We start from the raw sequence: 25,502 nt of genomic DNA, 5'->3' as shown, positions 1-25,502 counted from the left end.
AGGTCCTTTTCAGCGTCGTCTGTCCATCTTGTATGTGGTCGTCCCCTATGTCTCGTCCCTTCAATTGTGGAAAAAGTCACTTTTTTGGCAGGGACGGCATCAGAATTTCTGAAGAGGTGGCCCAGCCACCTAATGCGTGATGCTTTAATAGTTCTCACAATGTCGGTCCCACCACATTTGTCATATTTTTTGTAAATTTCGTGGTTGTAAAGAATTCTCCTTACGTTATTCTCTTGAAGAGATCCAAAGATTTTCCTCAAAATTTTTCTTTCAAAAATTAGCAGTTTTTCCTCCTTTGTTTTGTTTAGGGTCCAGCATTCACTTCCATACGTAGCTATAGGCCTGATTAAAGTTTTGTAGATGTTTAACTTTGTCTTCACACTGATGAACTTGGATTTCAGTTGGTTTCTGAGACCGTAGAAACTTCTGTTAGCCATGGAAATTCTGTTATTTATTTCGATTTTCAGGTTGTTGTGGCCAGAGATCAAGGTTTCTAAGTACTTGAACTGGTTAACAGTTTCAAAAGAGTAAGTTATTATCTCCAGAGGAGATCGATCAGGAGTTTTATTTGTTGCGATCAAAAACTTGGTTTTGTCTGCATTTATAACTAGTCCCATCTCCTTCGCCGCACTCTCAAGCGCTACAAAAGCGTCAATGACTGAGCGTTTTGTTCTTCCAACTATGTCGATATCATCAGCAAAAGCGAGTCATCGGACAGTTCTTTGTAAGATTGTTCCATTTGTGTTGATACCAGAGTCTCTAATGGCCTTTTCCAAAGCTATGTTAAATAGCAGGCAAGAAAGGGAATCACCCTGTCTCAGGCCTTTTTCGGTGAAGAATGGTTCAGAGAGACTTGACGAGATTTTTATTCTGCACGAAACTCTTTTGAGTGTCATTCTTGTGAGGCTGATTAGCTTCTTTGGGATGTTAAACTCCAACATAGCCTCAAGTAGTTTTCTTCGGTTGATGCTGTCGTAGGCAGCTTTAAAGTCAATAAATAAGTGGTATGTGTCTCTTTGGTTTTCTCCAAGATCTGCCTGATAGTATGCAATTGGTCAGTCGTTGTTTTTCCTTTCTGGAATCCGCATTGGTAATTTCCAATGATTCCCGAGGTGTAGGTCTCCAATCGCTTGCATAAAATAATGGAGAAGATCTTGTACGCAATATTTAGAAGGGTAATTCCCCTGTAGTTTCCACATTCGAGTTCATCACTTTTCTTGTATATAGGGCAAATAGATCCTTCATCCCACTCAGTGGGCATTTGTTCCTTTGTCCATATACAACAAATCAAGCTATATATAGCTTTGTTTAGCTTCGTTTCGTCAATTTTAAAGAGTTCGGCTTTTAAGCCATCAGGTCCAGCTGATTTATTATTGTTTAACCTCCTCAACGCTATTTCCACGTCGTAAGGAGTAGGTGTATTGTGTTCTACGGCTTCACCTTCAGTACTCATGGTTGGCAGCATGTTACAAGTGTTTAGATCTTCTTCTCTATCTCTCCCCATTAGTAAATCTACGAAGTGCTCACGCCAACGGGCTAGAACTTCATCCGGGTCTCGAGTAAGTTCTCCGTTTTTCTTCTTACAGGTTATTGTTCTGGGGTTGAAGTCTGCTCTGACACTGTTTATCAGTTGGTAAAATTTTCTTGCTTCCTTTTGAGTTTCTAAGTTTTCAATGTCTTTATATACCTCTTCAATATATTCTCGTTTCTTCATCTTATGAATTCTTTTTTCTTCTCTTCGCAGTTCTTTAGATGTTTCTTCTGCGCTCCTAGTGTAGCGTTTCTGGATCATGGATTTATACGCCTCATTCTTCTTTTTCGTAATGGCACAGCATTCTTCATCAAACCAAGAGGTGGTTTTCTTTCCTTGCATTTCTGGTATTGTTTTTTCAGACGCATTAATTATGATTTGTTTAAGAGACTGCCACGCAGTCTCCACAGTCTCAGTTTCGACACTCGATTCAATCTTGCTTTTTAGTTCTTTTCGGAACTCTTTCATACCTCTCTCTTCTTTAGTTGCTCAATGTCAATCTTTTTGTCGTTATTATCTCTCCTTTTATGATAATATCTATTTACCTTGTCGCGTATTTTTGAGGCTACCAAAAAGTGATCGGAGTCCACATTTGCACCGCGGTATGTCCAAACGTCTTGAAGACTGCTTCTATGTCTTAAATCAATAAGTATGTGATCTATTTGATTTTGGGTTAATCCATCTGGGGATCTCCAGGTGGCTTTATGTATGTTTTTGTGTTTAAAAGTTGTACTCCCTATTACCATGTTTGTAGAAATGGCAAAGTTAATAAGTCGGATGCCATTTTTGCTTGTCTCTTCATGTAGGCTTTCATTTCCAGAAAATCTGTTCATGTTTGTATCGTGGCCAATCTTCGCGTTGAAATCGCCCATGTGCAGTTTCACATCATTTGAACAGCATTCACTTTGTGTCTTTTCAAGAAGGTCATAGAATCCATCCTTAATTTCATCCGCCTTGTCCTCCGTGGGGACATGGGCACAAATAATTGAGATATTATGCGTTCTTTCTTTGATTCGTATTCTGCAAATTCTTTCATTCACTGGCTTAAATTCAATCACTTTGTCTCTGATTCTTTTGTTCTCTGATTCTTGAAGATGAAACCAGTTCCAAATTGGTGTAGTCTGTCGTGGCAGCTATAGTAGATACTGCAATTTCGCTTGTCCATTACTCCACTTTCAGTCCACCTCATTTCCTGAACAGTCAGTACATCTAATTTGTACTCCAAGAAAACATCAGTTAGTTTTTTCACTGCACCTCCTCTATATAATGTTCTAACATTCCATGTTACAAAAATCATGTCCGATTTCGTACCAGGTCGTCTACGAAGTGACGGTCCAGAAGTTTTTCTTTGAGTTTTCTGAATCGGTAGATTTTTTTATGAGGCAAGGGGATTGGCCTTGCGCTCAACCCATTTAGTCGCCTTTTACGACACGCCGGGAATACGTTGGTGCATTTCTACCCCGGACACCACACGGGGGTTACACAGAAAATATATATATTTTTTTTTAATTTTTTTAAGGGGTGGGGATGCGGCAATTTTTAAAATCTCAGCAGATCAGTTATATGTCATATCTTTATATATATATTTCGACTGTTCGTGTGTATGTCACTGAACTCCTCCTAAACGGCTGGACTGATTTAAATGAAATTTTCTGTGTACCTTCAGAAGGATTCGAGAATGGTTTAGATTCACAATAGAACATTTTGCCACAAACCGTTCCAGCGGTATCAGCGAAAATCGAAATGGAATTTTCTGATTAGTTAAAAGTTAGCCATTGTTTTAAATTTTGCTGTACCCGAATCAGTGTTCAAATATCTTGAAGATAACAACAGTCATATTTTCTATCTTATAGCTCTATTCTTTTAGAAAAGTAAATTACATATACTTTAATATTTAATCATAATTCGGTTCTTTATTTCAGGTGAGCACAAGCACGTAAAATCAACGAGAATAAGTTTCGTAATTATTGGTCGTATCACGGATTTAGTATTGTGAAAACTGTTTAATAAAAATCAAGGCAAAAGCAAATTTTATTCATCTTGCACGCTTTTAATAATTATTTATATTTAGTATGCAATTTTAGCTCAATTCAGTATGCAATTTTTCATTGCTGACAGTTGTCATTTGAAAACTATTAGATTGTTTATTATTACAAAGTTTGCGAATTCACTTTCATTTTAATTATTTCATTTAAAAAATAGGAGTAGACTATATTTGAGGGTGTCCCTTGACTCTCACCAAGTTGTGATAGCGGTTGATCTCCAAGCTGGCCGATGTTGAATCCCAATCGTGATTCTGATTCGTTTAAATTTCAGCGTTATTTTTAAATGTTCAACGGTATATGTAATTTCAGAAGTCCGTTAGTTCTATGTTGGATACCGGCTGGTTAGGTTACTTTTGCTTCTGATCAATAGGATCGAAGGTATGTGGGCAGTCATAAAAAAAAAGGACTTTAGAAAAAAATGTCACCGCCATTCCGATACCACAGACGCCATTTTCAATTCGTATTTCGCCGAATTTATGTGGCGATGGAGGAACACAGATTCTATTCATGATAAATTTAGACAGTATCTAACTGCTATTAGAGAATTCTGTGCACCTAAAACTGAGGAAATTCAAGCTTAATGAATAAGTGAGATGTTTTTTTTTCCTTTTCTTTCTGTTCTTACTCCATTAATTTTTATTTCGATTCAAAATGCATTTTATTGGGTTTATTAATTTTGCTTACATTGGGTTCATTGCAATTTTATAAAGTTTTGGCCGATGTCTTGCTGAAATTTTCCAATGTATTATTAAAATATCATTATGTTTTGGCAGCCATTCCTGTTACCGCGGTGTTCCGCGCGAACAGGAATGGTGATAAACATAAGTTACCAATTTCGTCAAGGGGCACCCACAAGTATATTTTTACCAAAAATAGGTTTTTGTTTTAAATTTTATCATTATTATATTTCTTATTTAATTTATTTCATTTTTATTGTTTGTTTATTATTTAAAATAAATACGTGAATTTTGGAATTAGCAAATTTGTGACCACTGTCAACTTCTACATTTCTTTTTGTTTGAAAGAGAATATTTGCAAAAATATGCCGCCTAAACGAATCGCTCTTAGTCGATCAACATCTCAAGCACGCAAGAAGAGAACTAACCGTGTTTCAGAAAAATCGGAGCAACGAGAAGAAAGACTTGAAACTAATCGAGAACACAATGCTTTAGCCCGTTCCTTAGAAACGTCTGAGCAACAGGAAAGAAGACTGTTAACAAATCAACTACGCACTTATCAAGCCCGTTCGTCGGAAACATCAGAGCAACGGGATGCAAGAATAAAAATCAATCAAGAACGCACTTCGCTATTCAGACGCTGCCAGTACTCTGATTTGAATCTCAGTGCATTTCACTATGATCCGACAACCAACTATAGTCTTTCACCCAAGCGTCATCATCGGAAAAATGGATCAATTATGTATGTTTTGTAGTGCTCTCAAATTTAAGAATGAAACAGCAGGAATTTGCTGTTCTGGAGGCAAGGTGTAAGTACCAGATTTAACGTCGCCAGCCGAGCCATTATCAACGTTGTTATCGGGTCAAGCAAATCAATAGAAACTTTTCTTAGCGAATATAGGTCAGTACATTCGTGTTCCCAAATGACTTCATTCGGTGCTGCTACAAGTATCGGTGCGCATATGGACAGCTAGAGTTATTTATTACATTCACATGCAATCCTACTTAAGCTAAAATTAAAGAGCTTTAGTAACTTAGACAAACATCATCGGATCTTCATGATGCAATATCACCCGTGAGTTAAAACAAATATTAAGCTCTAAACTTGGTTTTATTGCGAAAAGTCATGTTTTTAGAGAGACACGGTGTTTGATGCATTCTATTGAACGGCAGAAAAAGAGAATTGCCACATGATTTGGCTTATTGAAAAACTCACACCAGGACAAATTGGTCAGCTCATATCAGCAGAAATATTCATGACGCCATTGATCCAGAATTATTTCAGATCATCATCCAAAATATGTTTCATGGTCGGTGTGCATCACCATACATGTCTGTTTGAAAATGCACTAACGATATCCTAGAGAATTAACTGTTGAGACTATAAGGCCTGTTTACACGATTCAAGTTTTACGTTCAAGAAGCGTTCAAGATTGATTGATATTGATGGAAATCTGTTTTCATCGATGTTGTACCGTGTAAACGATTCGTTCAAGATCTTGGATCCACTTCTTGAATGTAGTAGCGCATGTTCTACAAGACATTCAATTTTTTCTTCTCCCAGCCAATCATCTTTTAGAATTTTGTGATGTCATAGGAAAACGTCATGAATAGCGGGAGGTATTTGATTTTTACGCATTCGCCGTTTTTTTTACTTTCTACGGGTCCTGTTCAATCGTTTTAAAAAATTTTCATCTGGTGTGTGCTTTTTCGTAAGTATTTATTTGTATTTTAAATTCATATTTCCTCCCTTAATTCTTACTTTTTTAATAAAAATGCCATTATTTGTACCTAGATATTTATAGAATGGAGTGGACTCAGGATCAAGTTTTTAAATTAATAGAAGAATACCGGGAAAGACCCCAATTATGGAATAGCAAATTCCCGGAGTATTCTGATAAAAATCTGCGCCAAAGGCATCTAGAAGAGTTGTCTTTCCTATTCGAAACTGATATAGAGACCATAAGAAATAAAATTTATGGGTTGAGAACTCAGTATCTTAGTGAACAGAAAAAGGTGTTAGATTCTCTAACAAGTGGAAGTGGTAATAAGTTGAATACTTTAATAATAAGAACTTATAATTTTTGCATAAATTTTTAATTCCGTGGCCTTCTTTTCTTTTAGTCTCTTATACATTTCTATATTTTTTTTTCTAAAACCTCCATAAAAAGAATTTAAGTATAAAATATCCATAGTAAAATAAAGAATTGAAAAGTTCATAAATATTGACTGAGATTAAATCTGTCAGAATATTACTGAAAAAATTCATATATAATTAAAATTAGGGAATGTATTAGTATAGTAAGGGATGATAGAAAATCTATTTCGAGTTTCGGTATATGCGTGTATCTCTACCATTTGATGCCCTGGTCAGTAAGAAAACAATTAATATGAGCTTCTATATTTATTAATAAACTTAACAATGAAACAAATAATAATTAGACTGAAACAAAACAAAAATATATAAGAAATAGGAGCTTTCAAGAAATGCTCCTTCAGGCATGAGTGCATCGAGAACAACTGACAAAAAAAAAATAATTTGATTGGCGACGAATTGACGCCGCCAAAAAGAATTAATTCGTAACAAGGGATGTATGATTCATTTTATTGATGATGTCAATATCTGTAAATCTAGATTCTTTCAAGGGAGAAGAGTGGGACAAAGTCCCCCCTCAACTTTTGAGAGAGAAATTATCCCTTTTTTGGTATCTTAAAGAAATTTGCAGAGTTAGTGCTACTCTATAAAACCTATATCATATGAAGATTGTTTATTATTGTCACTTTTTGTTTAAAAATACTTCATTTTAAATCTTAAGTACACTTTTATTATAATTTCAATAACTCAATGAAATTAAGTAATTTCGAAAAATGGTTTTGGTATTATGGTATATATTTATAGGTCAAGTTAACCTAGGTTCTACAAGTTTTATTTAAAATGAAATAAGTGACACAGACAACAATTATGCATACACTACTTAAGCAATGCACAGACTTAAATTTAAAATTATCTTATTTAGCTTATTTAAGAGTGCATATTAGAATGGTAGTCAAGGGAGGCTACACAATTTAACTCTCCTGTTTTTTTAAAAAATAATTTATTTTTCATTTTTTTATGCCCATAGAATATTATAAAACATGAACTTACCAATTATTTGAATCATAATTTATATATTTATGTATTTCTTTACTGTTGTTGAACAGCCGATCCACTTAGTGGATTTACCCCACTCAGAAGACAAGGGAACTCCTGAGTTAAGTATTGGGACAAGCCCCCATAGCAGAAAATGTGAGACAGGAGACGAGCATCGCAGATTTTTTGTATAGTCTGCAGATTATTTTTAAGAAGCAGCACCTTAAATAATCGGTGTGTTTTCTAGAAATCTTATGACCAAGCAACTACGTTACTTTTAATAATGAATTATGTAATAATGAATTACGTATCATAACTTATCTAGCTAAAATAGTGATGCAACGGATGTCAATTTAGCCGGATACTGGATGTTCTGTCAAAAAGACTTCTTTGTAGCCGGATATCCGGCCGGATGCAGTATGTTTCCTTAATTTTTAATTTAAAAAAAAATCAGCTTGAAATTTGAACTGAAATTTTAAAACTGTTGAAGTAAAGCAATCAACATTTTCATTAAGTTTTGTTTTTTATTATTTTCATATAAATAAAAGCCTTGTAACTATAAGTCATTTTTGAGATATCATGTTATATACTCTTTTCTGAGTAGCTAATTGTTATTATTTCAATTGAATTTTAAGTTGCATTAAGCCATTTATTACCTTTTCCATATCATAATTTTTAATTTTACATATATAGTATAGAAATATTTATTTTCTAAATAAAAAGGGTTTCTGAGTGCTTAATATCATATAAGTTTCTGTCACGTAATTGCAGCTTTGCGTTACACTTATCTCTAAAATTAATTTGCAAAAATTATTGTGAACATCCAATTAAGCAACTTTTCATATTAAATCGTCTACATCCATCTTTACTTTAAGTTTTATTTATGGTTCAAAAGCTTCGCTTTGGCCAAAAACTCAAAACTGCAATCTCTGTGCTGTCACTGTCAACAAAACGAAACGAAAAATAAACAGTCACGCATGCGCAGGTTTATACCTCTGGCCAATCAGCGAGATTGCAGATCTTTTATCGTGTCAACGATTCATACGAGTTCTTGAAGCAGAAATATCAACTCAAGATCTCGAACGGTCTTGAATGGATATTCTTGAATCGTGTAAACAGGCCTTATCACTGGTTTTTTCACCATTAAATAAAATTTTCTATTCAAATCATAATCACAAATCTCATTTACACACTTAAATACAAAATTTAAATTCAAACTGAAAGCGTTGCAACGCACGCAGGGTACAGCTAGTATATATATATTTCTTCTGTGCGTGTGTTTGTCACTGAACTCCTACTAAACGGCTGGACCGATTTAAATGAAATTTTCTGTGTACCTTCAGAAGGATTCGAGAATGGTTTGTATCTAATTTTTTTTCAATTTTTGGACAGATTTAACGTATATTTTAAATATATCGTTATTTAATCGTATTCGGATCCAAACTAGACATAGAAATATAATAAATCAAAAATAATATTCACGCACGTTGCAACAAGTCATATTAAACTCTAATACTTATGTATGCCCTTAAAAGAAGAGCATCAAATATATTTGCAAGTATGTGAATAAAGGCAATGATATAGTAGTATTTCGAGTTGAAAATACCAATGTGACTGCTCTTCCAGTGAATAACAACGACGAAATAACGCTGTACCAAATAGGCCGGTACATCAGCTCCAATGAAGCTGTTTGGCGTATCTTTGGTTTCCCAATTAATGAACGGGATCCAACAGTTATTCATTTAGCCGCCCATCTTGAAAACGGTCAGAGCGTATATTTCACGAACGGGACAGCAATTGACCGAGCTATAAATCCACCAAAAACTACACTTGCCAAATTTTTTGAATTGGGTAATCGTACGGATGCTTTTGGCGTCTTTGCACGGACATTACTCTACTCAGAAGTACCACCCTATTTCACATGGGTTCAAAAAAATGGACACCCCACAAGCAAGGCACACCGGTTGATGCATGTCCCGGTTTATTCAAATCAAACGCCTTGGGGAGAATATTTACAGTCAATCCAAGGCAGAATGAGTGCTTTTATTTTCGACTGTTGTTGGTTAATTACACCGGCTCATTGTCATTTCAAGATATACGTAAAGTCGATGGAACGTATAAAGATGTATGCTTTGCACTCGGCTTGCTGGAAGACGACAACCAGTGGGAATGTGTGCTTGATGAAGCAGCATTGAACTGTACTGCAAAGCAAAATCGTCTACTATTTGCTATAGTATTAGCTACATGTTTCCCGGCCCGTATAGAAACGTTATGAGAATATCACAAAGATTCGATGACTAATGATATACGGTATCAATATCGCACACGTTGCAACGATCTAACGATAGTATTCAGCGATGCTATGAACAATGAAGCACTGATTGCTATTGAGGATCTTTGCATTATTATTGCCAAATTGCCACTCAGTCATTTCGGTATGCTTTCACCAAATCGAAGTGCATCTGATTTATTAAACACTGACATGAATCGTGAACTTCAATACAATACGATAGAAATGGCAGCGATTGTTACTCGCAATGTTCCACAATGAATGAGAAACAAAGGAACATTTATGACCGCATTATGCTCGCAGTTTCAGCAGGACAGTGTGGATTTTTTTCCTGATGCACCAGGTGGAACTGGCAAAACATTAATTCCTTCGCTAATTCTCGGTGAAATACGATCAAATAATGGCATCACGTTGGCCGTTGCATCATCTGGCATTGCGGCAATTTTATTGGACGGAGGCAGAACAGCTCATTCAGTATTTAAGCTGCCACTAAATATTCAAAACAACCCAGATGCAGTGTGCAGCATAAAAAATATTTCTTCTATGGCCACAGTGTTAAAATACAGTAAAATTATCATCTGGGATGATTGCACTATGGAACACAAAAATCGCTTGAGGCGTTGAACAGGACATAGAAAGATATAAAAAAATAATGACAAATTATTTGGCAGCACTCTGTTACTCTTTTCAGGTGATTTCAGACAAACACTTCACGTCATTCGCGTTTAATGTACGCTGATGAGATCAATGCTTTCTTGAGATCATCTCCACTTTGGCGTAATGTTGAAAAAGTTCTACTAAAAGTAAATATGCGCGTCCAAATGCTTCAAGATTTATCTGCTGAAACATTCTCAAAACAATTGTTAGATATCGGTGATGGAAAGGTTACTAAGGATGAGACTGAATGCTTAAATTACCGGACGATTTCTGCACAATCATTGATTCACAAGATGCTCTCATCAGCCTAATATTTCCCGATGTACACACACAATGCATTCATCATGAGTGGCTGGCAGAAAGGGCGATTTTAGCAGCAAAAAATGTGGACGTCAACGAATTGAATCTGTAGATGCAACAGTTATTGCAGGTAACTTGGTGACATGCAAATCCGTTGATGCAGTTTGCGATCCCATTGAAGTTGCAAATTTTCCAACAGAGTTTTTAAACTCATTGGATTTACCTGGCATATCACCGCATAATTTAGTACTCAAAGTTGGATCTCCGGTTATTTTGCTTCGTAATTTGAAACCACCTTGGCTGTGAAACGGCTCGCGATTAGTTGTTAAAAAATTAATGAACGTCATCAAAGTCATTATTTTAAATGACAAATTCCGGGATGAAAGTATATTACTTCCACGAATCCCTATTATGTGCCAATCCCTATTATGCCCCCACAGATGTGCCTATTCAATTTAAACGCATTCAGTTCCACATTAGATTGGCATTCGCAATGATAAGGCCAAACAATGTCTCATTGCGTCTTAGATTTGAACACACCATGTTTTTCGCACAGATACGTGGCATGCTATCGAGTGGGCAAACCATCCAGTTTATTTATGTTACCTAAAGATGGAATGACAAAAAATATTGTACACTCCATTGCACTAAGAGATTAATATTGTTGACTAATATTTTCAGAATTCGTTGTATATATAATTTATAAAAAAAAGTTGCAATAAATTAAAAAAAATTATTATTTGGTGTGTTGTTGGTTTCACATTCCGTCATCGTTCACAGCGCTCCATGCCTCTTCCACTCATATATCACATGCGCACACATTTACAATAAATAAGATATATTTTCATACTCTGGAAATAATTCATATGGCAAAACATCGTTTGCCGGGTCAGCTAGTCACTCCATATAATTGTTTTTCCATACTGTAGTTTGTCATTTGAAAATAAAGTTCAAATTGACAAACGATGAAATATTAAATTTTCATAGCTTCGTAAATTAGTAAAAACAAATTTGTCGGTATATGTTCTTATCAATGCATTTTTGTTGTCTTTTTAAAGCGAAAATTTAATTGGGTAGTGGAGGTACGGAATTTCCCCTCTAGCCTTGGAGAAATGGCTGCTCATTAATAGTATGAATCGATTTAAAAGAAAAAGGTTAAGTTTAAAAAGGTTTTTTTTCTCAAATTGAAGACATAATTTAAATTATTTATTAATTTATTTCGCGTCATGCATTTTGAATTTTTTACGTTATTATTTATGAATTTACCGACTAAGTTTTTACCAATATCCAGAATATCCTTATTATTAATTATCGATATTATTTTTAATAAAATTGTATCTTTATACAAATATAATAAAAATAAAAAGGTATTAAAACTAAAAAAAAAATTATTAGATTTACCTAGAACGGCAGATTTCAAACGGTGTTTTCCGTAAAGATTTACAGGAGTTTTGAAAGTGAGTACTTTTTACAGCCGCAGTCAGCTGACCACCTAACTGTAACAACCTGCTTCTGCAATCTAATGTCCAATGTCTAAGACAGAGGTTCCAAAATGGTGTTCCACGGAACCTCATGATACCTCGGAAAAGCTACAGTGGATCCACGTGTTAGTACTTTTTTATAGCTAATGATGAGTATTGAAACCTCAGATTACATTTAGATACAATCTATAATTTATTTAATCCTTCGGTCACTTTAAGAAAATATTTCTAATAAAATGCCATTAAAAATAAATGACATTTTTTAAAATAAAATATAATATTTCTAGCAACAATATAATGAATAAATTATGAAAACGACAAGCATTAGTAATTCTCCTCCCCCGTTTCCGATTAAAATAATTATATTCTTTAATAAAGAAATATGTTTCCTTAATAAATATTTTCAACGCTATTGCAGTTTTTCTAAATTTTCATTTCGAAGTAATCCATAATTCAGCTTATTTGAACTTATTTATACTATTTATTTCAATTTATTTATTTTTAACTCATGTACCATCCGCAAAAAATAAATAAATAAATAAGTAAAAAAAAAAATTTAAAAAAAAAAAACGAATTACTAACTTATGTTCTAATGATCGGATTTTCCCGAACTAAGTGTTAATCTTAATGGTTCTTGGGGGTGACCTCAAATATGCTAATTAATCAGCGCTATCGTTTAAGTTACGAAATCAGACACAAAAACGTACTTTCTCTGAATAAACATATATTTTTTTTTTTACATATTTGGATTCCTTATCTTCAAAATATAGGGGGTAGCCGCAATCTAGGAAATATGGTCCCCATAGTTTGGTAAGGAGAGCGATTCAAAGTTTGGACATATATTTTTTTTTTACTTATTTGGAATCTAGAAGCTTGCATTGGGTATTAAATCTGTTCTCTAAAGAAACTTGGATACCCAAATAATGATGACTCAGGAGAAACGAACACAACGTTTATTTCACATGGACAGCACAAGAGGGAAATAAAATATAACAAATATGAGAAAGTAAATAATTGGCACAGCGCCATCTATTGATATTAATTTTAAACATAAATTTTAGATATAATTTAACACTCCCCACCATGCATCCATTTATTGGATGCATTAAATATTTATTGCACTTCTAGATTATACAGTCTTTCAATAGGTCTTTTAACAACATTGTTTTCCAATTGAATCTCACATGATCTAATTTTTCCATCTCTACCTGTAAACAAACTTTTTATCCTTCCTAACTTCCAATTATGGCGCTTAACATTATCTTCTCTCACGAGAACAACATCATCAACTTTATAAGTATTCACATTTTTTGATTGTTTAGAAAACATAACAGATCTTAACTCTAATAAATATTCCTTAAAAAATCTTTTCCAAAAATGATCCAACAATAGTAATCTATATTTCCACTTTTTGGTTAATTCCACCTTATTTGACATTAAATTCAGATTATTTGAAGAAGGTAAAGTAGTTAAACGTAACCCAACAGTAAAATGTGAAGGAGTTAAGGGGTCAGGCTCATGTAAATCATTATAAACATAAGTTAATGGTCTGGAGTTAATAACCGATTCTACCTCAGTTAATACAGTAATTAATTCTTCATAACAAAGAGACGTTTTACCAAAACTTTTTTAAGCAATTTTTAACAGATCGAACAAGCCTTTCCCAAAAGCCTCCCCACCATAGGGCACCTTCTACAATGAATTTCCATTCTAATTGATGTTTCTCTAAGAAGTTACTCACTTCTTCATTTTTACACATTTTATACAGATATTTAAGTTCTTTATCGGCAGACTTAAAAGTTTTAGCATTATCAGAGTATATAACTTTACTAATACCCCTACGAGCAAAAAATCGTCTTAATGATAGCAAAAAACATTCAGTGCTTAAATTAGATATTAATTCTAAATGAATATTACGAGTAACAGCATATGTAAATAAACTTATATACACTTTAGTATTATCTTTTAAATACAATGGTCCTGCAAAATCAATACCTGTAATCTCAAATGGTTGAGATTTCTCTACTCTATCAATATGTAAAGGTGAAATAATTTCTTTACCCCCTTTAGCTGTAAATTTTTTACAAATTCTACAATAATACAAAATAGATTTAACAAATTGCCTCCCTTTTAAAATCCAAAACTTACTTCTTACCTGAATTAAAGTTTCATTAACACCATTATGTAATACTTTTTCATGACAATCATAAACAATTAATTTTGCAAAATAATCATTAGAAAGAACAATTGGACATTTTTCATACACATCTAAAGATGAATTAATTAATCTAGTTTTCACTCTTAGAATACCTTTATCATCTAGCATGAGATTAACATTAGCTAATTTACAATTTTTATCTACACTTTTATTTTGTTTAAGATTATGGATTTCTGAATAAAAACACTGTGCTTGGGACATTTTAATCCAGTATTCCCAAGATTTTTCAGCTTCCAGTACAGAAATCGGACCTGTGCACTTTTGTTTTGTCTTCAGAATATTAATAAATCTGAAAACGTAGGATGTCACACGCACTAATTTTCGAATTTTACTGAACTTTGAAATGCACAAAATAGGTTGAATTTCACAATTTTTAACAACAGGTGGCGTCATATCACATCTTTCTTCATCGCAAGAAGAAAGTAATGCGATTTCAGAAGAATTTTTATCAGGCCAGTTTTCTTCTGATTCGGATAACCAAGAAGGACCATAGGCCCACACACTGTCACACACTAAATCTTTGATTTTTACACCACGGGTTATCTTGTCAGCCGGATTATCACTGCCTGGACAGTGATACCACATTCTTGGAGATGTACTTTCTTTTATTTCACTGACACGATTTTTCACAAAAGTTTTCCAACGATATGCTGATCCTCTAATCCAGTTGAGCAAAATTGAGCTGTCAGTCCATAGACGAGCTTTTGCATCAGGAAATTGCTCCTGCACAACTTTCAACAAACGCACTCCAATAACTGCAGCCATGAGCTCCAACCGAGGCAAAGTCATTTTCTTTAAAGGAGCTACCTTTCCTTTGGCTATAACAAACGCTGTTCGAATTTTAGTAGAAACGGTGAATCTCAAATAGATAACAGTTCCATATGCAGTTTGCGAAGAATCACAAAATACATGTATTTCTAAACTCTGTGGAGTCTCTCTCGATCGAAAATACCAACGTGGTATATTGACTTCACATAATTCTTGTAGTTGGTTGTACCAGCAGTTCCAATTGACTTTTATTTCTTCTGGCACCGGTTGATCCCAATCAATGCCATCTAGCCAGAGTTTTTGAAACATAATTTTTGCTTGAATGGAAAATGGCGACAGGTAGCCCAAGGGGTCGAACAGTCTCGATGAAATCTGAAGAATAGTTCTTTTGGTCAGTTTCTTTTCTGAAGGAGTATCCACATCATCATCTGGTGAGAATGTAAAACAATCATCTGTTGAAGAGTATTTCAGTCCAAGCACCTTTGATGTAGCTTAATTTTAAAGTTTTACGTTCTGGGAGAAATTTTTTCTTTAATTCTTCCGAATTAGAGTTCCATTTGGTTAAATTCATAGAAGCTTCATTCAGAATTGCTTTAGCTTCATTATAGACTTGACGAGCCTCGTCTGAGTCTACTCCAGTGATGAAATCATCGACATATAAGGAATTGTCTAGTAGTTGAACTGTCTTAGGATAAATATCTTGAAATTTCTTCAGATGATGCTTAATACATGCAGCAAGCAAAAATGGACTTGGCTTGGCTCCAAAAATTAGTCTACAAAATCGGTACACTGTAATTTTAGGATTTTGTAAATCCGACTCATCATCAAGCCAAAGAAAACGCATGGCATCTCTGTCCTCTGGAGTAATAGAAATTTGATGAAATGCCTTCTCTATATCCGACGTCATAATTATTCGATATTTTCTAAAGTTCAGGAGAATTTTTAGTAAATCCGGTAAAAAGTTCGGTCCATCTAAAAGGCAGTCATTGAGAGAAAGTTCCTCTTTTTCTTTTGATGAAGCATCATACACAATCCTTAATTTTGTAGTTGCGTGTTCAGGCCTTATCACTGCATGATGAGGAATATACACTGGTTATCATAAATTAAGGAAAAATCACAAAAATAGCGATAACTCTTTCAAAAGTAAGCCAAACCGTGCAAAATTTGCATATGTTGTCCACTAAGAGTAGCTGAGTAAAATTGCAATATGCAAATTAGTGGCGCTGCACTCGGCTTACGTCATCTGCCTGGAGCATAAAAGTCCAAGTTTGAGAGAAAGCACACAAATTTTACTGTGATTGCGACATTGAAAATCTGAGATAGCCAATTCGTAATAATGACCTCTAGGCATCATTTGCCTGAAGAACTACGATGGAGAGCCATCGGGAGACTAGAGGCAGGGCAGAGTCAATCAGAAGTGGCCAGATGGCTAAATGTGAGTCCATCTGTGGTTCATAGACTTTGGAGGCAATTTCAAACCACAGATTCGGCATCTAGGAGGTTCAGTCAAGGACGGCCAACTGTTACGACCAGTGCCGATGACCGATATTTGACATTAAGTGCACGCAGGAATAGAACCGCTACTCCGACACATCTTAGATCCTCTCTTGCTGCAGCCACCGGAAGGTTGGTGTCAACGTCAACTGTGCGCAGAAGGCTCCACGAAGGTGGTCTGTATGCGAGACGACCAGCCATTTGCGTGCCGCTCACATCACGCCATAGGAGAGACCGTTTGCAGTGGGCCCGACAACATGTCCACTGGACGTCAGATCAATGGAGGCCTGTTCTCTTTACGGATGAGTCCAGGTTTAGTCTAGAAAGTGACAGTAGACGTTATTTGATATGGAGAGAACCTGGGACCCGTTATCATCCATCAAACATCCGTGAAAGAGATGCATACGGAAGAGGCAGTGTCTGTGTTTGGGGAGGCATATCCTTAGGAGGGCGCACATACCTCCATGTCTTTCCAAGGGGAACCGTGAATGCTCAGGTTTATCGAGACAACATCCTTGATGCTTATGTGCGCCCATATGCCGGGGCAATTGGTGATTGCTTCCTGTTACAGGACGATAATGCAAGACCACACAGAGCTCGCATTGTTGATGATTATCTTCAACAGGAAACAATTACTCGCATGGAGTGGCCAGCTCGATCCCCGGACTTGAATCCTATCGAGCACGTTTGGGATGCTCTAGGGAGGCGTGTATCTGCCATCAATCCGCCCCCTCAGACCCTTGCCACGCTTGCAACTGCTTTACAAGAGCAATGGCTCTCACTTCCTATTGAACTGATAGACCGCATAATTGAAAGCATCACACATCGCTGTTTGTGCTGTATTGCTTCTAGAGGCAATCATATTCCATATTAAAGGTACTTTTTCTATTGCAAACCGATACTTCCAATTTGTTTATTTTATACATGTGCTAATTTCTATACTACTATTAATGTCTGATAATTTCTTTTTATGTTGTTTAATACCTTACTATGTGTTGTATATTGTGGGTAAGTTTCATAAAATTCCATGTGTAATTTCTTGAGTTATCGCGATTTTTGTGAATTTTCCTTAATTTATGATAACCAGTGTAGTAATGTCACTGCATTTTGAATCATCACCAATTTTTTCTATTATTTTTTCTTTTAATTGCCCTTGAATAACTTCTTTATATTCTTCAAATAATTCTAAGTTCTTTCTAAATGTTTGCGACAATTTGAAAAAACGAAATTTTGCATTTTTATAAATATCTTTAAGTTTTATTTTTTCTTCCTTCCACGGTGATTTAATTTCATATCTCTTTTCCTTCTGAGTGATTGATGAAGAAAATAATTCCAAAGCCTTTTCTGTTTCTTTTTCTTCGCAGATATTTTTTATTCCAATTGATTCGGTTTCCCAAAACATTTTCAAGGACTCGTTTATACTCATATTTTCTTCCAGGGTCAGATTAGTCATAACATTCGTCAATTCATTACAGTCAGAGGAGGGAAATTTCCCTTGCACACACCTTCCAAAAATAGTTTCAAGTGCAACCGCAGAATAATTTATTCTTTTAATTCGATCATTACTAATAGACCACAATATGTCAGCGCCAAACAAAATCGAAACATTTTCACCCATAAATCTAGAGTCACTCCACTTAGGCTCTAATAACGTTATTCCAAGGCTCTTCAGTTTATTTTTTATTTGATTACTTGGCATTTTTATGTTCGCTGATGTAATCACTGAAACTTCGATGAAATCAAAAGTGATACTTTTCTCAGGGTCATAAATATTTCTTAAAGTTAATTCTACAATTTTGTTTTTATATTTTTTCGGGTGATTTTCACCAAATGTATGAATTTGCATTTCTTTTTCGCCTTTTACTTTTAAATTTAATTTTCTGGATAATTCTTTAGTTATAACCGAAATTTGAGAACCTCCGTCAATTAAACATCTTACAAAACAATGATTTTGAGGTCCTTCTGCTATAGCATTTACAGTTTGTAAAACTATATTAGATCCAAATTTAGATGAAGAATTTTGACTTACTTCTAATGGTTTTGGCTCCTTCTCTACTTCTTTGTCATTCAAGTCCGATTTTAAACAAATTGATTCATGATGTTTTCCTTTGCATTTTTTACACGAAAATTTATTTCTGCATTGAGTGCTCATATGATTTCTTCCGAAACATAAAAAACACCTTCCTTTTCTTCTTAGGAATTCTAGCTTCTTTTCAATATCAAAAACATTACAGTTATACTTTGAATGATTTTCACAGTCACAAAAAATGCATCTATAATTTATTGTTGACAAGGCGGATGCAGTTCCAGTTTTATTACGATAAAAGTTAGATTTTCCCTTCTGCTCAAATCTGGATAAATCTTGGCAATAATCATTCTTCGTGTGACTAACTAAGCTTGCCGCTTCACGACAGTTAATTTCCTTTTTCAAAAAACTTAAAAGTTCTTGTATATCAAATTCTTTTTCTGATTTCCGACATCGATTGAATTCAAAATTTAGTTCTTCTGGAAGCTTCTGCTGAATAATTGGGCATAGTAAATTTCCATAACTTCCTGCAGTTACATTCAATGATGACAGGCTTCTTATTTGTATTTCACATTCATCATATAGTCTTCTTAGAGCTTTTAAGTTGGAAACATTGCGAATAGGTTCAATAGCGAGAAGTTTCGTCATATGAGAGCTTATTACAATGTCCGTTCTTCCAAAACGCTCTTTCAGAATCTCGATAGAGGAATCATAATTCTGATCACTAATGGCAAATCCAGATATAGATGCGAGAGCGCTTCCTCCAAGCAGAGATTTCAAATATGCAAATTTTTCAGTCTTTTGTAATTCGTTATTGTTATGAATAGCTGTTTCAAATTGATTATAAAAATCCAACCACTTGGTAGAATCTCCGTAAAATATTCCTATTTGCAGACGAGGTAGATTCATTATCTTCGATTCAGTCTTAACAACAACAGTTTCGTTTCTATCATTTTCGATATTAATTTTAGAATTAGAAGAACATCGATTTAAAAATCTCTTAATCCTACCTTTCCATGTCACTATTTTTTCTTGATATTCTTGGCAGGTGGTTATTTCGTTTTCGAACTCCTGTTCAGCAACAGTGTATTCCAGTTTTTCATCCAATTGTTTTAATTCCATCATTTTAACATTTAGTTGCTCACTTAAATCCAATAAAAGTTCTGCTTTTTCAGCATCCTGCGATTCATCTGCAAAACTCGCTTCAATTTTCGATATTAATTTAGTAGTTAGCTGTCTTACCACAGTTCGTTTCATTTTTTGATTCCCTATCACTTCTTTCGTAGCCATCGTTCTAAATTAATTTATCCAAGTATTCTTCCAAAAATTTTCAATTCCATAAAAAGTCCCCTATTCCAGGGATTTCGGCACCATATTAAATCTGTTCTCTAAAGAAACTTGGATACCCAAATAATGATGACTCAGGAGAAACGAACACAACGTTTATTTCATATGGACAGCACAAGAGGGAAATAAAATATAACAAATATGAGAAAGTAAATAATTGGCACAGCGTCATCTATTGATATTAATTTTAAACATAAATTTTAGATATAATTTAACATTAGGGGGGTAGTAAAATTTTAAAAAAAATTGGGTCGTAATTTGGGTCGCAATAAAGGTTTATATATTTGGCGACAGTCTAGAAAACCGCCAAAAAAGTCGCCAGCGCAAATGAATATTTTAAGATAACCCATTGCATAATTCAAAACAGGAATACTTAATTTTCCTAGGTTGCTAAGCAACCAAAACTGTAAAAAAATTGACTGTAAAAAATTGAAATAATGTTCTGTGATTGCTCGGAAAGATTTAATTAATAGTTAATAGGAAATATCTCGAAGTTTCCAGGAAATAGACAATTTTTAAGCTGATTTCTGTCCAAAAAGCAAATTTCTTTTTATTTTAATCTCCTTTGAAAAGAAAATTTGAATCGATTTATAAATTATTTATGAGTTTTTAAGCTTTTAGAATTTAAATACATGAACTTTTTATCTGATATTATTTAGATTATGTTGTCTTTACTATATTTATTCGAAGATTTCATACTAAAAACAAATTAACATTACTTATTATAACTGTATACAAAATTTTATGGATAATCATTTTTCAGCTTTAATCGAGTCTTCTAGGCAAGAAAGTTTAAAGAAAAAAAAAGTGCTTGAAAAAGAAAATGTTGATTGTGTAGTAATTCTAATACACATTCACAAGGTTTTCTATAATTTACGATATTTCTTTTATTCTATAACTGAAGGAATTGCTGAATGTTTACTAGCATTTGAAAAACATTGGAATATGTTACGTTTAAGAATAAGATATTGAAATACTATGTTGTTTCATACTGTATGATTCATTGTTTAAAAAATCGCTTCGTTCTGCTAGATATTTAGGTTACATGATTTTCTTTGGAAAAAGATGATTAGCAAATAGAATCCTCATGTTTCGACACATTCTGAAACTTACGTTCGCAAATTCATCATAAAATGTCTGTCACACAGCTTATTTTTCAATTACGATAAGCTACATTTACCACGAAATTCTGCAACTATGATTATTTTTTTCTAATATATATCTGATCCGATACTCTCTTTTTAAACAGAGTTCGTAAGGTACTAAAGATACTGAAATGGGAGCACAAAAACTTAAAAGATAAAATATTTAATTTCATTAACTCAAAATATCTGGTCTCAAAATTTTAATTCTAAAGTTAAATATAACTTTTACAATATTGATGCTCTTATGTTTTTAAAGACCACATGAATCCTGTTAAAATATTAAAATGCATATGTTTACTTTAACGAGTGTAAAATCCTTATCAAATTAATGATCAAAACCCAAATGTAAAACAGTATAACTTATAATTGATGATAAAAACTCAGCTGGTTTCAAAAAACATGAAGAGAGAAGTAAAAGTCGACATGTTTCGAGTGTTCAAATGTAATCGCCCATTCTCAAGACTTGTCAGGCTTGAATATTATTGCACGCTCAAAACATGTCTATTTTTATTATCATTTATTATTTTTAAAATCAACGAAGCTTTTATTTTTTCGATTCAGTTTCTTGGGATTATCCATTTAGTTACACAACATATAAATTTATTTCCATCGATATTAAAATAAGTTTTACATAAGTTATACGCACAGATTTTCGATAGAAAAAAAAATTATAATTCAATACTTTGTAAAAAATATCAATGCAGTGCAATTTTTTTTTTCATTTTTTTTGCAAGCCTTAACATTTTAATTTAAGGACATAAAAAATTTCCGTTTACAATTTAATTTTCAAAGGTCGAATGTGAAAATGGAATGTCCCCTAGCACCAGGAATCGAAATTAAATAGTAACAAGGACAAATATTTTAAACAAGTTAGCGTTTCCGAACTACTCGAAGTTGTTTGAAAAGTTATTTTTTATATATCGATTCCAAAGTTTATTCTAACATATATTTTAGGGTATACTTTCAGAGTATTTCGATCGAGTTTATTTTTCACCCTTATTTGCTTAAAATTATTAAATAATTTGCTTAAAATAAATTATTCAAGCTATATGATTTAATGCTTTTATAGTATAATAGTAAACGGGGCTTCCATCGCATATTCTTAAAGTTGATACCGCTATCATTAAATAAATGGAATAAGCTTAGATAAGCAGAGATGCCAACTTGCTAAGGACAGCAAATATATATTTTAAAGTGGTAGTTTATCAATTGTGATTCTTGGCTTAATAAATTCAATTTAGTAGATTTTTATCCACCACTATTTCTAAATAATTTGCAGGCTTATATAATTCAGCACTTTTTGAATACTTAATTCTCGCAAAAGCTTTTAAAAAGCAAGCATAAACAATCAAATATTTGCAAACTTGACTTTGTGGTTATTTACCAGTTTTTTAATTATTTAGGCGTGTCCGGAGCAGTTGGCATCTCTGGATAAGTAATAAAAGTTAATTTTTTACTCGATCAAATATATGTTTCAATCAATCAGATTTCATTCTGGAAATAGCGAAATTATTGAGATGTCCCTTGGAGCAATATCATTCTTATCCTCTTTTGACGAAATATAGAAAAAATTGGTTTTCACAGTTTCTGTAAAAAGTATGTTAGCCTTCATGGCACTTTTTTTTTTATCAAAATAAGTTCGAAAATTGCGTATTTCTTATTGCTTTTTTTTTTAAAAAAAATCAGATGATTATAAAATTGGCACGCTTTTGAAATCTTCTTACAAATTTTATTTTTTAGTATACTACAATATTCAATTTTTAGTATTTTCCTACTTAACAAAATAAGGCATTTTCCTGATAACAAATTATACTACAATAATATCTTAGGAATCGTGCTAAAGTAAAAATTTAAACAAAATAGTTTAGCATCATATATTATCCGGAAAAAAATCTGCATAAAGAAAGAGTAAGATATAATGAAATAATTAGTGAATCACACGTGGTTATTTAATAAAAAATTTAATTTCACAACTAAGATGTTAAGACGTCATTTAAGGTACTGAGATATATTAAGATGCTTAAAAATTTTGGCTACGTATTCGACAGCGTTTTATGTTCAGTAACTTTATACTCTTTGTAATGACTAATAAAACATCAACACTATTTTAGATAATCTATGTTGAAGTCACACAAAAAAAAAATCTATAATTTATGTTATTTTTTAGAAAAAAATAGTATGCTTAGTAAATAAGCAGCTGTTTTGCATTAAATAATTTTAAACAGCGGAATGTTTTTGATTTCTTAACAAGGTTTTATTCTTAGCTAGCAGACAATAATTCTTTTAAAAAAAAACTAGACTATAATTTAAAAAGGAATTTTACGTTAAAGAAAACCTAAATTAACGTACTAAAAAAATTAATTAGTATAATAATGAAGAAATAATAAACGTCGAAGGGTAAAGAATAAGAATTTTAAAAATGTTAAAATTGAATTAAATACTAGTTGGTAAAATAGTTATGCGAAACACTTCCGGACAGGTGATTAAAAAATTTCTTTTAAGATTAAGACTATGTGCGGTAAACCAACCAGTGAAGGTACACACCCCAGTGAAGGTACATTTCATAGTTTTATTTTAAAAATAAGATTTTAAACGTTTTAATTTAGATTGATTGGTAACAGTAGCCTACTACCTAACAATAGGAAGTCATCCCACCCCTTAAAAAAATTCAAAAAAATATATATTTTTTCTGTGTAACATAATTACTGGTTATACACTTATATTTATAATTGAAAACATTAAGATGTGAATTGAATATTCAAAATTTTTTTTTCCTTTTAAAAGTCCTCTTTTTCTAAGAATGACTTGCCCCTCTTCTTAACCCCCATAAGTACCCATTAACGTTAGACGATAGGATAATAGCGAAAAGAATCGATTCGTGTCACAAAACAGTTTTTTTAATGTTAAAAGATATAAAATCGCTCAAATAAGTCGAACAACCAGCTCAAAGAATTATTTTAATACTGTAATGTTAAAGTATAAAAAATCGACACAAAAATCAACTCTTTGGGCCAATATTAATGTTAAGAGATATGATACAGTTCGAAAGAGTCGATTCATTTGACTTAATGATTCATTTAATGCTAAGAGAAGCAAACATTGTTCATTGCAAGTTCATTGAATCATTAATTCGATTCTCAACTTTTTTTTTCCCTATTTCAGTTTGTTTTTATCCAATCGAGCTTCGCATTCATATTTCAATTTATTATCCAATCAGGGCAACAATTTCATTTTCTGTAGCTTTCGCTTCTTGGTTTTGAATAAACGATAAAAAGGAACTCCGCTTTGCTTTAATTTTACAGAAGTTTAAAAATTGATAACAGATTCTAGTGGAGAAAAATACGCTTTTAAATACTAAAGTACTAAAAAGTAATACCTGAGCTTTACAGCTTTAATTTCTTTTTATTTAAAAGGAAGAACCGAAACTGTCGAAAAAAGCTTTTCAGTTGCCGTTGCCATCTTTTAAATAACTGTATATCAAGAGAGTTAATTTTGTAAATGGAAAAATAAATGGCAATGCAGTAGTAATTGTACTTTCCATAATACAAGTTTATTGTTTCGTCTGGGCCAATAAATTCAATATTTTACTTTTGATAAAATAATGTTTAAAGATATAATTTTCATTGATTAAAACTCAATTAAATTGTAAATTATCCCCAAGATAAATCATTAATTTAATAGTACTTTTTCGATAATTGTTTATCAACCAAACCATTAATTAACTAATAGTTAGCTTAATTGAAAAAATTGCTGTAATAATTATTTTACAATCTGGGACTAAGTTGCAAAACTGATTATAACAACGTGGCACTATGTTTTCGCTGGCAGGCTTAAGGGCCACCTACTCTGTGTGAATTATTTGGTTTTCTAAAGCCAGCAAATCAAATGTCTTACGATTTGTCTAGGCGGACAAACCAATTATTAATTTTATATTAGTATTAGTTTCGTTTGATAAAGTGTAGTTCGTTCCCCAGGAGTTGACACTTGTTGCTCCATCATCTCCTCGGAGGAAGAGTTCATTTCAGAGTAGAAGTAAGAGGGAAAAACATCTCCGCGCTTGAAATTGAGACAACCGTTAATGCACGCCAAACACTAACAGAGAATTCTTATTAAGTCACTTACTTCGCATCATCATCTGTTATTATACCTTTCGTTACTCTATCTAATTAAATATAGTTTAAATTTAAAAACGGCTGTGTGCCCAGCAAAATGTTTTAAAAAGGACAAGCTTTTTCACTCCAAAGACAGAAATATCATCAGATTTATGAAATATTTAATGTTCCTCGCGTACCACGTCATGATGGCGGAGCTAAGTGTCAACTCCTGGTGAACGAACTATCAAGACAAAAATGCTGTATAGAGAGGCGAAATATGTACCGAGGGGCTTCACAGA

General features: G+C 33.2%; 1 protein-coding gene across 2 annotated transcripts in view; it reads right to left on the bottom strand.

Annotated features, from left to right (window-relative positions):
- Positions 1 to 25,502, bottom strand: part of LOC107444239 (uncharacterized) — a 75,181-nt gene that overhangs the window by 12,785 nt on the left and 36,894 nt on the right. The gene's annotated exons all lie outside the window — the stretch shown is intronic.

Source organism: Parasteatoda tepidariorum, chromosome 4, assembly GCF_982258835.1.
Source record: "Parasteatoda tepidariorum strain Cologne lab strain chromosome 4, Ptep-v5.0, whole genome shotgun sequence".
In the NCBI taxonomy this organism is placed as follows: domain Eukaryota; kingdom Metazoa; phylum Arthropoda; class Arachnida; order Araneae; family Theridiidae; genus Parasteatoda; species Parasteatoda tepidariorum.
Note: the sequence above shows the minus strand (reverse complement) of the source record. Positions and strands in the feature narration are given on the sequence as shown.